The sequence below is a fragment of the Amblyraja radiata genome, chromosome 6 (genome assembly GCF_010909765.2).
Source record: "Amblyraja radiata isolate CabotCenter1 chromosome 6, sAmbRad1.1.pri, whole genome shotgun sequence".
Taxonomy (NCBI): domain Eukaryota; kingdom Metazoa; phylum Chordata; class Chondrichthyes; order Rajiformes; family Rajidae; genus Amblyraja; species Amblyraja radiata.
The window spans coordinates 59,153,517-59,169,081 of record NC_045961.1 but is presented as its reverse complement, the minus strand read 5'-3'; the positions used below and the strand labels follow the sequence as shown (position 1 = coordinate 59,169,081).

At 39.9% G+C, this 15,565-nt stretch overlaps 1 long non-coding RNA gene across 1 annotated transcript; it reads left to right on the top strand.

Annotated features, from left to right (window-relative positions):
* The first annotated feature begins 9,291 nt into the window (after positions 1 to 9,291).
* LOC116974474 lies at positions 9,292 to 15,220 on the top strand. The gene is made up of 2 exons (XR_004412369.1): positions 9,292 to 9,322; positions 15,124 to 15,220. It is a non-coding gene; the product is annotated as an uncharacterized LOC116974474 (long non-coding RNA).
* Positions 15,221 to 15,565: the final 345 nt, after the last annotated feature.

Here is a 15,565-nt window from a genome sequence, read left to right as displayed (position 1 = left end):
TTCACAAATGAATTCAACTCTATAAGATACTAGACCACGGGGGAACCGTTGGGTCCCGTCCCCTCAACGCGCGGCTGCAGTGGGGGGAGTGGGGTGGCCTGCGGCGTCACACACACACTAACCACCTCCCCCCACACACACACACTAACCACCTCCCCCCACACACACACACTAACCAGCCCCCTTGATATTATATTAATATTATTCATTCACTCCTTTTACCCCATCCCTGCCCTATCCACTCACACATAACCCCCAACTAGCAGGCGCATCTGGAGAGGGAGGGTGAAGAGAGAGAGGGCAGAGACAGAGAGATGGGGGAAGAGACAGAGAGAGAGTGGCAGAGACAGAGAGAGAGGGGCAGAGACAGAGAGAGGAGGGCAGAGAAAGAGAGAGAGGGGCAGACAGAGAGAGGGGCAGAGACAGAGAGAGAGAGGGGAATGAGAGGGGGGAGCGAGAGGGGGGGAGAGAGAGGGGAGAGCGAAGGGGACAGTGAGGGGGTAGAGAGAAAGGGGGGAGAGAGGGGGATAGGGGGTGAGGAGGGGGGAGGAGGCGAGGGACGGGGAGGAGAGGCGGGAGAGAGGATGGTGCAGCTGCTTCTTTTTCTCTTTGTTTTTTTGTTTCCTCTAGAAGGTGGAGCGGGTAGGCTGCCATGCGTGGCAGGCAACTCTGGGCAGCTGGCGGCCGGGCAACATCACTCGCAACACAGCGTGCCATTGTGACATCCGCACGTCATCAGCCAAAGCCAGCCGGTTATATTTTCTAAGTTATTTTAGATTTTTGAACATATTGTTTAATAACTCGAGAAATAATGCATTAATTTTTCAGATAAGGCAATTTTGGACTCCATGAGATAAATCTATATCGAAATATATAAACATTTTACAGTTACATCATTGTATTTTTCGAGAAGATGTGATCACACACAAACAAATAAATGAATAAATACACATCCAAGATCAGAGTTTTATACATAAGGATTCATCCCCTGCAACATTTTCATTTCAGATTCGAAGAAATAACAATATTTGCAATATTTGATAAAGGTTCTGCTATACCCATTTGCTCCACTCCAGACAGAATATCCGTTCACATTTTATTAACAACCTCTTTTAGAGCACAGTCTTATAATCAGTATGGAAACAGGTTCTTTGACCTGCTTGACCTAAGGAGTTTCAGCTTTATCAGATTGTTTTCTTGTGTTTCCACCTAGTACAGTGCTTTTGCAATGTCAGATAACAATGTTTTTTTTTCAACCTTAAAACAGAAATATGTAGTTCTATATCCACAATTATTTTTTATCCCTCTCTGTTATGCCTCTTGTAACTCTACTAATAATGACCAATGTAATGTGGTCAGAATAAAATTCCAACCAAGATCAGGTTCTATTCAGGGAAGACTGAAAACTGTGAGATAACATTCTCTTCTTTCTGAATAACTTGGCTCTTCAGTTTTTTGTTACGAATCATTTCAATTAATATTTCAAGGAAATAGCCCTGAACTTGGTCATGTTTGGTTCTACTGATGACTGAAACAACAGAGCTGCTGCATCCTGACTTTTTAAATATAAACTCTGATCACCAATGCAATTGAGGTTTTTGAAGAAGTGACCAAGACAATTGATGAGGGTAGTGCATTAGTAGTTGGATGGACTTCAACAAAGTCTTTGACAAGGTCCTGCCTAGTAGGCTGATGGAGACGTATTGGCTTGGTGGTCAGATGCAGAGAGTTGTAGTAGAGGGTTGATTTTCTGACTGGTTCAATGAATCAATGGTACTTTATTGTTACATGTAACTAAATACAATAACATTATTTTTTTGTATGCGATTCAGTGACATTACCACTATACATTAGGCACAATCAAACTAAGTATAAGAGAGTAAGATAGTAGACCACACTAAGTCAGTACACAACAGTACATTTTAGGTGCTTTCTTGTACCCTTAAAGTCTGAAAATTTAAAATAAAATCTTACTCTAAACTTGGCTATAAAGGCCTGTTGTCCTGCTGGCAGCTCTGGGTCAGAGTTGCAGGGGTCAGTCTGGACAGGTGATGTCCTCTACCACTGTTCCATTGCTGTGTCTGTTTTCACGCTCAGTTACTTGGAGCAGCTCCCGATCTCACTGAGCCCAAGGCTATTTCAAAGCTTCCAGCAGCCCACTCCACTAACTTGACCACTCTGACGCCTCTTTGACATTGGCCCGTGAACATGCGGTCCTTCGCCTCTGACGGACGTCACTCAGTCTCTGTGCTGCAAGCTCCCTCCTGCAGCCAACCCTAGCACTTCTGAGGGTGCAGAAGCCTCCAGCCAGCTCATTGGCATTGATCTTTCCTTCCACCCACTACTGCCGCCATCTTGAAGATATGTCCCTACTGAAGGCATGTAACAAATGGTGTGCGACAGAGATTGGTATCGTGTCCACAGTTGTTTGTTCTTCATATTAATAATTTAGATGTGAATATAGCATAAGTTTGTGGAGACATTCAAATTAGTGGTATGGTGGACAGTGAAGAAGATTATGTTCTTGATCATCTGGAATAATTCAGATAAATGTAAGGTATTGCATTTTGGTAAGGTAAACTGAGGAGAGACTTGCAAAGCAAATGGTAGGGTCCTGTGGAGTGTGTTTCAATCAAATTGGTGAGACACATATTTCCCACGCACAAAGCCATGCTGGCTACTTAATCATTCATTGCCTTTACAAATCCATATAGATCCTGTCTCTCAAAATCTTCTCCAATAACATACCCACCTCTGATGGAAGTTCCACCAGTTTGTAGTTCAGGCTATTCCTTGCAGCCTTTGTGAAATAGAAGCAGATTTTGCACCAGCTTCCCATAATGAAATGTTGATATCTCTGAAAAATACTTCCAATTGGCACAGCTACTAATATCACATATATGAGGAGAGTTCGTATTTAATAGTCAGGATGTAAGAACTGGGCTGTGTCAGTTGTCAGAACCAAACACGAGAGACCTAGGCGTGCGGGTACCTGAAAGTGCAACATAGGTAGACCGGGTGGTATATAAGGCATTTGGATGCTTGCTTTCAATGGTCAAGGTATCACGCACAGGAGTTGGGATAGTTGTTCAAAATGTTGGTCAGACCACATTTAGAGTGTAATGTTCTGGTCGCCCTGCTATAGGAAGAATGGCATTCAACTGGAAAGGGTGCAAAAAAAAGATTTACAAGGATGTTACTGAGTATGTACGGTTTGAATGCAAAAGCGTGGCTTGGACATTTCTTCCCTGGAGTGCAGGAGTCTGAAGAATGACCTTATGTAGTGTTACTACATCACATTGCCGTCCAAAGGTGGGAGGGGGTGGGGGGGGTGGGGGGGGGGGGTGGGGGGGGGGGGGGTGCGTTGGGTGCGGTCGCACCCTCCCCTCCCCCATTTTTCCCAGAGTAAAAGAAAAATACAGAGTGAAAAAATAAATTAAAAAATTGGGGTGCAATTTTTTCTTAATTCTACACCAGGAGAGAGGGAGGCTTGCCTTTGGGCTCTTTGGCCCTCTTGCAGCCTTATAGCCACTGGATGACCCTGGTGAGAGGGCAGAGGCTTGTTCTTCCCCCGGTGCGGCTCATTGCCGCTATCGCTGCTCGCTCTCCGAGTCTGGGCAGCTCATGCAGCAAAACTTGAGGGCAAGGCTTTCGAAGGCGGCATCGGTGGCAAACTTCTTCCTGGCCAGGTTCTCGATCACCTCGGGCTCGAAGAATCTGTCCAAGCCCGAGCAGGCTTGGGAGATGCGGCAGATGAAGTCGGAATGCGAGCGCCGCAACCGCCTTCACCAACCCGCCGCTTGAGTGGCTCCTTGGGGCAACTTGCTGCTGCTTCTCGGGGCATTGCTGGCATGGTTATATGTGCACCATGGGATGCTGCTGGCATGATGACGGGGGTGGGAGTGGAGGGGGGTGAAGATGGGGGCGAGAGGAGGGGAGAGGAGGGGAGGGAATAGGAGGGGGAGAGGAGGGTGGTGGAGCAGTGGGCAGCAGGGAGCGGGCATCAACCAAAGGAGGAGGGAGGGGTGGGGGGTTGATGACACTCGCAGTGTGCGCAAGACGGTGCAGACTTCAAAGTTGTCAAGTTTTTGAAGATTTTCATTAATAACTCGAGAAATAAAGCATGACAGTTTCAGATAAGGCGATTTTGGACTCAAGGGGAAAATCTCTACTGGAATATTTAAAAATGTTACCATTAGCACATCGTTTTTTCAAGAAGTGATTATAAACACACACACGAATAAATACACACACATCCAAGATCAGACTTTTATTAGTTACTAGACCAAGTGCAGACCCGTCGGGTCTGTTTCCCCAACGGCGTTTGCGGGGGGGGGGGGGGGGGTGAGAAGAGGGGAGGGAGGGGAGAGGAGGAGGAGGAAACGGGATAGATTTGGGAGGGAAAGGAGAGCGGGGTAGGGGGTGAGAGATGGGGAGAGAGATGTGGGGGAGGGAGGGGAGGAGGGAGGGATGGGGAGAGGGGTGGGGGAAGAGAGGTGGGGGGAGATAGGGGAAAGAGTGGTGAGGGAGAGTGGAGGGGAAGGGGGAGAGAAGTGCCAGAGTGGGGAGGGAGGAGGAGAGGGGTAGCGGGAGTGATGGAAGAGGGACAGAGGGATAGGGGGAAGGGGGTGGGGGGAGAGAGGGAAGGGGGTGGGGTAGAGAGAGAAGGGGGGTGGGGGAGAGAGGGATGGGAGGGATGGGAGAGGGGTGAGGAGAGGGGTGAGGAGAGGGGGAGGAGAGAGTGGGAGAGAAGTGGAAGAGTGGGGAGGGAGGGAGGGGTAGAGGGGTAGCGGGAGTGGTAGAAGAGGGACGGGGGAGTGGTGGAATAGGGACAGAGGGGAAGGGGTGGGGGAGAGAGGGGAAGGGAGCGGAAGAGAGAGGGGTGGGGGAGGGAGAGGCGTGCGATAAGGGGATAGAAGTGGAAGAGTGGGGAGGGAGGGGTAGGGGGAGTGGTGAAAGAGGGACAGAGGGGTAGGGGTAAGGGGGTGATGGTAGAGAGGGAAGGGGGGTGGGGGAGAGAGGGATGGGTGGTAGAGGGAGAGGGGTGAGGAGAGGAAAACATAGAAACATAGAAATTAAGTGCAGGAGTAGGCCATTTGGCCCTTCTAGCCTGCACCACCATTCAATATGATCATGGCTGATCATCCAACTCAGTATCCTGTACCTGCCTTCTCTCCATACCCCATGATCCCTTTAGCCACAAGGGCCACATCTAACTCCCTCTTAAATATAGCCAATGAACTGACCTAAACTACCTTCTGTGGCAGAGAATTCCAGAGATTCACCACTCTCTGTGTGAAAAATGTTTTTCTCATCTCTGTCCTAAAGGATTTCCCCCTTATCCTTAAACCGTGACCCCTTGTTCTGGCCTTCCCCAACATCCGGAACAATCTTCCTGCATCTAGCCTGTCCAATCCCTTAAGAATGTTATACGTTTCTATAAGATACCCCCTCAATCTTCTAAAATCTAGCGAGTACATGGCGAGCCTATCCAGTCTTTCTTCATTTGAAAGTCCTGACATTCCAGAAATCAGTCTGGTGAACCTTCTCTGTACTCCCTCTATGGCAACAATGTATTTGAGCATTGGGCATTGTGACATCACACGATGGAATGTTCACCAGGTGCTGGGGCTTCTGCAAAGGCATATGTAAATGAATCCATTCCGATTGGACATCTGTGAGCATCAGGCATTGTGACATCACACGTTGGAACGTTCACCAGGGGCTGGGGCTGGTGCTGCTTCTATGGGTGAGAAGCCAGTTTATTTTTGAAATATTGGGGGGGGGGAGTAGGATTTGATTAAAAAGTGTACTTAAACACGACAAAATGTAATGAGGAGCGGATACTTAGAAAGAAAAGTGAAATCTCTACCGAAATGGAAAAGATGTCGGCGATTCTTCGTCTGGTTTCGGAGTTGCAGTGAATCAAAGGAAGAAATGCAGCCGGAAGCCGTACATGTAAATGGATCCATTCCGATTGGACATCTGCGAGCATTGGGCATTGTGATTGGACATCTGCAAGCATTGGGCATTGTGACATCACACGATGGAAACGAATCAAAAGGCAGAAAGGCAGCCGGACGGACCGCAGGCGACAGGCACAGACTTTTATATAATAGAGATATGATTGAATCAAAATCAAGAATTATAAATTCACATTTCAAAAATGGTTTCACAATTCAGTAGTAGTGATTTTCAGTATTCCATAATGATATTTGATAATACATGAGGTTGCATGCAAAATATTAATTTTCAAAAATCCAGTTTCTGTCTAGCATGTTCTATTGCATTTACATGAGAAAATCCAATTTCCCTAACAAAATACTGAATTTCAGCCATCAAAATACGGAAATGCTCGGTGAAACTTGGCAGCTCTGCAATTATTCACAATCACATTGTATTTGAGAATTCAAAATATGATTTATGATCTTGTTTATGAGTCATCATGGAACTAGATGTGTTATAATAGTATGACAGTAAAATAGGTTAGTTTGAAAGCGATCATAGTAATGTAAATGCACCATTTAGTTTGAGTTCAATTTTCATGATGGAAATTGAGCTAAATGTTGTATTCACATCACTATTCCATGTTGAAATTGATGAGATGTGAAGTTGTTAGGTCAGGAGGACCATTAAAGGTGCACTGCACACACTAACACAGTCGAACAGTAACAGGCAATCAAATCAACACCAAACATTTTCTAAAAAAAGGTTTTCTTTACTGCGCAAACTTACAGTATTTTATTTGCAGCTTTTGTTTTATAACATTTTACATAACATTTTACAACAGTCCAAAGATTATTAAAACAAGGACAACTTCAATTCTTGATTTTTTTAAATGTAAACGACAATGAACCCAATCATCCCATTCCACCCACTCATTACTCTTGACTCAACCAAAATTATTTCTGAAATATTGGTCATAAATTAGGTGCAAAAATGCTTCAAAATAAGGCTCAGAATGCACCAGAGAGCATCTAAACCCCCAGCTTCCAGGGCCCTTCAACGGGCCCTGTACCCCGGCCATGAGGGATTTTGTGCTTCGCGTCGTGATGTGCACTGCGCGCACATTATTTAATGTAAAATTTTTGTAATCCTGTCATGCCAGCCCCATTTTTGAAAAGCTTCGTACGGGCCTGCATCACGAGAAGTATAGATAAGGTGAATACCCATAGACAGGTTGGTGACAAACCACATAAGCTTTTAGCTCGCCAATTTAAAAAACAAGAAAAGGAAAATACTATAACTAAAATTAAATCAGAGAAAGGTGAATTACTAATACTACCTAAAGATATTAATAATAGATTTGCTCAATTTTATCAAAATTTATACACATCTAAAACTAAAATAGAAGATAGTAAAATTAAAAAAAATTTAAGATAACTGTAATCTTCCAAAACTGGACCTTTTGGAACAAGAGGAACTTGGAGCTCAAATTACAATCAAAGAAATAGGTGAAACAATAAAATCGTTGAAAAATGGTAAGACACCGGGAACAGATGGTTTTAGTAATGAAATTTATAAAAAATTCCATTCGATAACGACCCCTTACTTATTTAATTTATATTCCCACACTTTTAAAGAAAACAAACTACCTGAAACATTAGCAGAATCAACTATTATGCTTTTTCCACAAAAAGATAAAGATTTAGAAGAACTGGGCTCATATAGAGCTATATCATTTTTAAATACAGACCAGAAAATTTTAGCAAAGACTTTAGCAAGAAGATTAAGCAAATATATTAGTAAATTGATAAACCCTGATCAAACGGGGTTTATACCCAAAAGATACTCATTTAATAATTTGAGATGCCTGTTTAATATAATGTACTCACATAAAGTAGAGGAAGAAGATATATCAGTTATTTCTTTGGACACAGAGAAAGCATTTGACCAGGTAGAGTGGCAGTACTTATATAAAGTACTGCAAACATTTATTATGGGAGAGAATTGTATTACATGGGTAAAATTATTGTATGATAAACCTATGGCAAGAATTTTAACTAACATGTTATCTCAAAGATTTCAATTATCAAGGGGTAATAGGCAGGGATGTGCGTTATCACCCCTGCTATTTGCCCTTATGATAGAACCTCTGGCAGAAAGTATAATAATTCATCCAAATATTCAGGGCTATAATACTAGGGACTCAAAGAATAAAATTTCATTATATGCAGACGATATACTTTTATATATTACAAAGTCACAAACGAGCATACCAAATTTATTAAATTTAATAGAGGAATTCGGGTCTTTTTCTGGATATGGAATAAACTGGAATAAAAGTGAAATCATGATATTAAAACCTCAAGAACCTACACAATTACTGAAGTTTCCCTTTAAAATCGCAACAGAAAAATTTAAATACTTGGGTATTCAGATTACTAGAAAATATAAAGCATTATTCAACGCTAATTTTATACATTTATTAAATAAACTTAATACGCTGATTAAATTTTGGAAAACACTTCCTTTATCATTATTAGGTAGAATAAATGCAATAAAAATGATCTTCCTACCACAATTACTATACCTATTTCAGTCTATACCGGTATATATACCAAAATACTTTAAAAAAAATTAGAATCTAATATTACTAATTTTATTTGGGACTATAGATCACATAGAATTACAAAAAAAACACTTATGTAAACCAAAAGATGTTGGGGACTCTCACTCCCGAATTTTATGTATTATTACTGGGCAGTGCATATTAAGAATATAATTTATTGGCTGGATAGTTCTACCAACAGACAGAATGGATAAAAATGGAGAAAGAGGATTGTTTTCCTTGTAATATAGGAACGATCCTCTTCTCCCCGAAAAAACAGAACAACACAATATATACGAAGAACCCAATTATATATGGTACAATAAGAATTTGGAAACAAATAAAATTATCTTTAAAATTAAGAAATGTATCATTGTTAATGCCAATAGCGAATAACCCTTTATTTAAACCATCCTTTATTGATAAAACATATAACCAATGGGAAAGTCTCGGAATTAGAAGGATCGGGGATATGTACGAAATGGGAAACCTACTATCATTCCAACAATTACAATTAAAATTTAAATTGAAAAACAACCAATATATTAAATATCTTCAGATTTGCGATTTCATGAAAAAATACATACAAGGTTATCAAAAAATAACTCCTGAATTATTGGAAGAAGCAATGAATATTAAAGCTGACTCACAAAAATTAATATCATATTTATATAATAGTATTTTAAATATAGACCTACCATCGACAGAGGTACTTAGAGAAGAGTGGGAACGGGAACTAATGATAAAAATTGCGAAGGTTTCATGGGAAAAGTACTTGATATATATTCACAAATGTTCGATTAATGTAAGACATAATCTAATTCAATTTTAAATTTTACATGGATTATATTATTCAAAAACAAGATTGAACAAATTTTATCCAAATATATCCCCCATTTGTGATGAATGTTTATCCCAAAACACAACTATAACACACTCTTTTGTTTCCTGCATAAAACTTTATAGATTTTGGAGTGATATTTTTGAAATGTTTACAAAATTATTTAAGATAAGAATGGAACCTAATACTGAAATGATTATATTTGGAGTAATGGAAGATGGGAATAAATTGAACACATCTCAACATTTATTTTTTAATTATGGTTTAATAATAGCAAAAAAATTAATACTTAAATTTTGGAAAAATACATCAATACCAACGCTTAAAATGTGGATTGCAAGCATGTTGGACACTGCACATCTTGAGGAAATGCGATTCCTCCTAATGGATAAATCAGACCAATTCATAACGAGTTGGTCTCCATTTGTCGTCTTTTTGGAATCATATGGTGCAACACAATTGTAAAGCTGTTTCAGGACTGAACGAGGGATGGTCAAGATTATAAACAATGATCTCCTTACATCTTTTCTTTATGTCTTATTCTCTTTTTCCTATTTTCTTTTCTTCAACTTTCTTCATTCATCGTCTTTTTTATTTTTCTTCACACAGTATATATCTCACGTCTTTCTATCCTTTACTATCTAATTTATTTTTCTTATTCATATCTTTCTTTATTATAACAAAAAAAAATAAGAAGCTGTACATAAAATGTATTATGAAAATATATATTAGGCACTTTGGTGCCATATGAATGTACTTACTTCTAATAAAATAAAATATTTAAAAAAAAAAAAACTTCTTTGACGTTGGTGAACATATACGATCCAAATTTTAATAACCCCCAATTTTTCAATAAAAAATTCAATTTAATACCAAATGCATCGCAGTCCAATTTGATAATACAAATATAAAGGATGAATGGAGGATTGCCAATCCTTCAGGAAGAGAATACTCCTGCTACTCCTTCTACTCATGAATTGACTATTTCCTGGTTGACTCTAAACTTCTGCCCCATACCTAGAATCGAAAATAACACACTATTATTATTTCGTATTACTGCCCTCTTACATTTTCTGTAAAATTGGAAGGAATGGCAAATAAAAAGCCGTGCTGGAGATTTAACCCACAAATACTTGCAGAGGCTAGTTGTTGTGACTATCTGAAGGTACAGATAGCTGGCACCGGTCTATACGGACATTTTTAACCAGTCCCTGCAAACATGTACTGTCCCTGCCTGCTTCAAAGTCTCCACTATTGTCCCTGTACCCAAAAAGGCAAGGATTACTTGTCTGAATGACTACAGGCCTGTCGCACTGACCTCTGAAGTCATGAAGACACTCGAAAGGCTTGTGCTGCCAAGCTGAAAAATATCACAAACTCCTGGCTGGACCCTCTGGCAGTTTGCATATCGGGCCAAAAGATCTGAGGATGATGCAGTCAACCTGGGCCCGCATATCATCCTACAGCACCTGGACTGCCAGGGGACCTATCCAAGGATCTTGTTTGTTGATTTTAGCTCTGCATTCAACACCATTGTGCCAGAGCTACTACACTCCAAACTCTCTGAGTTGACTGTGCCTGAACCCCTCTGTCAGTGGATCACCAATTTTCTGACAGACAGGAAGCAGCATGTGAGGATTAGAATGCACATCTCGAACCCACCTCAGCATAGGAGCACTGCAAGGCTGCGTATTCTCTCCTTTCCTCTACTCTCTCTACACCAACGACTGCACCTCCACAGACACCTCTGTCAAGGTTCTCAAGTTTGCGGGCGACACAACCCTGATTGGACTGATCCAGGATGGGGAGGAATCTGCCTACAGACAGGACGTGTCACAGCTGGCATCCTGGTGCCATAGCAACAACCTAGAGCTCAATGTTCTTAAGACAGTGGAATTGATTGTAGACTTTAGGAGAGCTCCCCCTCCCCTCACCCCACTCACCATAAACAACAGCACAGTCACATCTGTGGAGTCTTTTAAGTTCCTGGGAACCATCATCTTCAAGGATCTTAAGTGGGGGGTTACCATCGACTCCACAGTCAAAAAGGCACAACTTAGGTTGTACTTCCTATGGCAGCTGAGGAAGCACAATCTGCCACAGGCAATGATGGTCCAATTCTACACAGCCATCGTAGAGTCTGTTCTCACCTTCTCCATCATGGTCTGGTTTGGCTCAGCCACCAAGCACGAAACCTGGAGGCTGCAGCGAATCAGCAGAGAAGGTTATTGCCTGCAACCTTCCCTCCATTGATAAATTGTACACTGCAAGGGCCAGGAAGCGAGCGGGCAAAATCATCTCTGACGCCTCTCACCCTGGCAACAAACTCTTTGAATCACTTCCCTCTGGAAGGCAACTCCGGATTGTCAAAGCTGCCACAGCCAGACATAAAAACAGTGTTTATCCACGAGTAGTTGCTCTACTCAACAGCCAAAAATGTGTAGCCTCCCTTTGATCTGGTATTTTGTTGGTTCACATGCTTGATCAATGGTGTTTTATCGTTAATGTTTTATTATTATTAATGTTTAGTGTTTTCTGAGTCATTCGTAACTGTCACTGTATGTCATGTTGTTACTTGTGGATGGAGCACGAAAGCAAATTCCTTATATGTGAATACTTGGCCAATAAACTTACTTACTTACTTAGATAAAAACTTTTTTTTAGATAAAACGACACTCCTGGTATTTCTCCATCCTTGCTTTGGAAAACTTTTCACGCCTATCTTAGAGGCTGCGTTATTTCATACCAAGCCTTTCAAAATAAGAAAAATAGGGCAGAACAATTGGTATTAGAAAAACAAACAAAACAATTAGGCTTAGAAAATGTAGCTGACCCGTCCATAATAAAACACAATCAGATAGCTGCACTCAAATTCAAACTAAACCAGATACTTTCGGCAAGAATCAGTAGGGCATTTCAATATACTAAACAAAAATACTTTGAATTTGGCGATAAACCGCATAAACATTTCGCACGACATCTCCGCAAATTAGAGAATGACTGTACCATACATAAAATTAGATCAGAAAAAGGCGAATTGCTCTCACTGCCCAAAGATATCAATGAAAGATTTCTACAATTTTATCAAACCCTACGTCACAAGAAAAAAAGCCGACAGCGAAGATGAAGAGCTTTCTTGATAAGTGCAACCTCCCATCCCTCAGTGAGATGGAACGGGAGGAACTAGGTGAAGAGATAATAATAAAGGACATTTCAGAGACCATTAAATCACTGAAAAATGGAAATACTCCCGGCCCTGACGGGCTCAATAACGAATGTTATAACCAATTTAACGACATAATTTCCCCATGCTTACGAAGCCTCTACGCTCAAGCATTCAAGGAACAGACCTTACCACAGACTCTTGCAGAATCAATTATTACGTTAATTCCTAAAAAATATAAATATCTTGAAGAGCCGGGATCCTATAGTGCAATTGCCCTCTTAAATACTGACCAGAAGATTCTAGCCCAAACATTGACTCATAGACTTAGCCTAGTCATTGGCAAATTAGTACACCCAGACCAAACCGAGTTCATACCTAAACATCATTCATTTTATAATTTGAGACATCTGTTTATTATAATATATTCGTAGAGAATAACAAACGAAGACCTAACAATCATTTCACTGGACGCCTAAAATGCTTTCAATCAAGTGGAATGGTCTTATCTTTTCACAGTGTAAGAAAAATTCCACTTCATGGGAGAAGCTACTAATCCGACAGCCAGAATACTAACAAACCAAATGATTTCACCTAAATTTCATTTATTCAGGGGCAATAGACAAGGATGCGCTCTCTCCCCGATGCTCTTTGCATTAGTCATAGAACCTCTTGCCAAGAGTATCAGGACCCATCCAGGCATATATGGATACAATACTAAACATACTTCTAATAAAATTTCCCTATATGCTGTTGACGTACTCCTATACATTACTAACCCCAAAATTAATATTCCAAATTTATTAACTACTATAGAACAATTCGGTTCCTTTTCAGGCTATAGAATCAATTGGAACAAAAGTGAAGATGCCAATAAAAGAACAAGACGTCACCCAGCTCCAACTGTTTCCCTTTAGAATCGTTACTGAGAAATTCAGATACCTTGGAGTTTACGTTACCAGAAATGTTCCCTTTTGTTTAAAACAAATTTCCCACCATTAATTACTAAACTCCATACATATATTAAATTTTGGAAAACACTGCCTATTTCTCATCTCGGTAGACTGAATGCTGTAAAGATGATCTTTCTCCCGCAACTTCTATATTTATTCCAGTCAATACCGATATATCTTCCCAAAAGTTTTTTTAAAAATTGTTTCTATTGTCTCTAATTTCATCTGGGACTATAAAAGCCACCAAATACACAAAAGACATCTGTGCAAATCCAAAGAAAATGGAGGACTAGCCTTACCTATCTTCCTCTTTTACTATTGGGCAACCAATATTAAAACTATAATTTTCTGGCTGGATGATTCATACCAACAGGCAAACTGGCTAAAAATGGAAAGGGAAGATTGCTTGCCTTTCTGTATAGGCTCGATTGTCCTGTCTTCAATATCCCTGAATAAGTCAACGTATGAGCATAACCCAATAATACACAGTACTATCCGTATCTGGAAACAGTTGAAACTCAGTCTCAAACTAAGAAACATGTCTCTCCTTCTTCACATTGCAAATAATCCCTCTTTTAAACCTTCTACTCTAGATGTATTTTTTGTTCAATGGAAGAATCAGGGAATCAATAATGTGGGAGACCTTTATCAGAAGGGGACTTTCCTCCTTTCAAGAATTGCACGAGAAATACGAGCTGAACACAATAACTTTTTCAGATACCTCCAAGTTAGGGATTACGTGAGAACTACATACAAGACTGCTCCTCTGTAGGTCCAGACGATGAATGTTTGAATAGATATGCAGATACATAGAAGTTGATATCCCACATTTACAATGCCTCCAAATCATCGACACTCCATCATCTGAAATTTATAGACGTTCATTTGGAGGATGAGATGGGTCAACACATCTCCAAGGATATATGTGCCAAATGTCATTCTCAAGAAGCCACCCATGCTTTTGTACTATGTACAAAAATAGAAACATTTTGGACGGAAGTCTTTAATGTTACCTCTAAAACACTGAAAATTCCACTAGAACCAGACATAAAACTGATAATACTGGGAATATCGGAGACATGTGTCAAACTAACGGTATTTCAAAGACACTTTATTGATTACGGTCTAATATCAGCAAAAAAATTTATACTTAAATTTTGGAAAAAGACAACAGTCCCCTCAGTGAAGATGTGAATTACGAAATGACAGAGACACTACATCTTGAAAAAATTAGGTTTGGCTTGACTGACAAACCAGATCAAATTTTAAAAATATTGTCTCTTTTTATTGAATTTCTTAAACAATACAATGGTTGAACATAAACTCAAAACTGATTGTAAGGCTGGGTGAGCGGGCGCATGGGTGGGTCGACAGACATATCTCCTCTTCTTTCACCTTATTTCATCTTTCTCTTTCCTTTCTTCTCTCTTTTTCTTATTTCAATTTAATATTCTGTTTGTAAAATGTTAAAATTGAAGCTGTGCTATGAACAATAAGGCTGAATCAAGGAAATTAATATAATATTTATACAATAGTATCTTAAATATAGAATTATCACAGACAGAGGCACTTAGAGAAGAATGGGAACGAGAACTACTGATAAAAATCCCGAAAGAAACTTGATATATATACATAAATGTTCGATTAATGCAAGACATAATTTAATTCAATTTAAAATTCTACACAGATTATATTATTCGAAAACTAGATTGCGCCAATTCTACCCAAATACTTCCCCCATTTGTGATAAATGTCTATCTCAGAATGCCACTATAACACATTATTTTGTTTCTTGTATAAAATTACACAAATTTTGGAGCGAAATCTTTGAACTTTTCACAAAATTACTTAAGATAAAACTTGATACTAACACTGAATTGATTATATTTGGATTACTGGAAGACGAGAATAAATTGAATATGTTTCAAAAATCATTCCTTAATTATAGTCTAATAATGGCAAAAAAACCTATACTGACATTTTGGAAAAATACATCGATACCAACACTTAAAATGTGGATTTCAAACATGTTCGAAACCCTACATCTTGAAGAAATA